This window comes from Nanorana parkeri, unplaced genomic scaffold, assembly GCF_000935625.1.
Source record: "Nanorana parkeri isolate BGI_ZX_2015 unplaced genomic scaffold, ASM93562v1 scaffold973, whole genome shotgun sequence".
Taxonomy (NCBI): Eukaryota; Metazoa; Chordata; class Amphibia; order Anura; family Dicroglossidae; genus Nanorana; species Nanorana parkeri.
This window is the reverse complement of record NW_017307241.1, coordinates 538603-540702: the sequence shown is the minus strand read 5'-3', so window position 1 is coordinate 540702 and position 2100 is coordinate 538603.

Genomic DNA, 2100 nt, shown 5'->3' with positions numbered 1-2100 from the left:
CTTTTTGTGCTTTACAAAACGGTATATAATATGCGTTCGTGCAATAAGGATGGAAATGCTAAAATTGCTTTGGTCCTTAACTGAGATACAAGCATCTGAAGCTTGGTCCTTAAGGGGCTAAAAGCACCAAACCCAGCACACAGCAGAGACTTGAGACTAAAATTTAGGCTGCCTTCATTGGTTTACCACATGCATGTTGTTAACACACATTTGGGGGAATTTATCAAAACTGGAGCAGCTGCGCATGGCAACCAATTCGCTTCTCTTCAGTTAAGTTCAGATTTGAAAATAAAAGAAGCTGATTGGTTGCCATGCGCAGCTACTCCAGATTTGGATGGATTCCCTTCATTGTGTTGATTTATGGCAGCCCATTCATTTACAGTGAGCAGTCAATGCACAACGCAGACTTCTGCATGTTGATGTGCTGCATTGGTGCATTGCCCACGATTACATACTGCATTGGGGATGTCTGACTGTGAATGACACCCCCCACTGCACTTGGAGGCATGCATTGACATTACTTAATGCAATAGTCTAAATAGGCCCTCAGACTTTATTTGGAATGCTAAAGAGAGGAAGGTATACCTCCTTTCAGTCATACTACTTCCTGCAACACACCCCTGCCCCTAATATAGGGGAGCATGTGACAGTACTCTGTTCTAGAAGCCAATCGCTGGGCCCAAGCCCTGTCACATGGAAGGGTAGCATGCCACTCCCAGTAGGCACAGATGCCAGCTCACACTGGGTATTTCTATGGTGGCTGTGACAGAGAAAAGAGCAACAGGGATGCTGTAATTGTGTGCATCAGTGGATTAGAGGAAGGCTTTTTACAGAGACCTTGCTCTGTATGAGCAAAGTGACAACAACCTCTAATATGTTATCATGTGCGTTATATCTTCTGCGTAAAACAGTCCATTCCCTTGAATTGGGTCACCATTGCACCACAATGCACACAAAATCAGACCTGAACCTTTTTTTCTTCTTCTATGCAGCACACCACTATGCACAGATGGCTCCCATCTGTGTTTTGTGGTGCATTAAAAAGAACATATGCTGAAGTATATGTGGCAAGGTGTGTTGGGGTGCAACTCAATGAATGGTACCACCACATACCCCACTACAAAGATCACCTCAAGGTTTTAAGCACTAGTCACTTATTTACAGCTTTGGGTAACCTTGATCTTCACAAAAAGGCACAATTTTTAATGAACGTGTTACTTTTATTTTTGGAAGTTCTGTTTTGTGTATTTGTGGTTTTTTTAATTTAGATTTATTTTTTTGCACTTATTGTTATTGCTATTATATGGGGGATAACAATTCCCCTATATAATAGCAAAGGCACACTGACAGGTCCTCTTTATGGAGACATTAGGGGTCCCTAGGACCCCTAATGTCACCTGTGGACCCCAAAAGAAGCTGATGAAGCAGAGATCTGCTTCATCAGCTTCTTCTCTCTGGCTATAGCAGCCAGATGACTGACAGGTGAATGCGGAAGTGATGTAATACACATCACTTCTGCATTCACAGCCCGGACGGGGATCAGCAAGGAGGTGATCTCCCGTCCTCCTCCTTCTGACGCCCTCCCAGCCGGTCCCGGGATTCAAGATGGGGCAGCGGATCCCTGGAGGCGGCAACCCGCAAATGCAGCAGTGCCGTCCGTCAGTTTTTTTACTACGGGTGGACAGCAAGAGGTTAATAAACATTTTCATATAACAGTCATACAATATCAACAGTACCATTGCTTAATTGTACAGATCCTGTGCTTTCAGAAATATGTTGGGGAAGGGGAGGACGGGTCAAATAATTTGTAAAGCCGCAAAAACAAAAAAACTCGTCCAGCCACTTAAGGTGAAAAATGAAGGGCAGGGCCCAGCAGCAAAAGGGGTAAGCATAAGGACAGCTGAGGCAATTCTAACACACAGGTGTTGCCGTTGGATGTATAACTATCTAATATTCTGTTGCAAAATGGTTCTATTGTTGGGTTATATTTAACATTTGATATACAAAATTTGCTCAGAGATTCTTATAGCATAGTTCTTTAACCTGCCAACCGAGCCCCAACCCCTGGCCAACAATATTTGATGTTCAGGACAATGTATG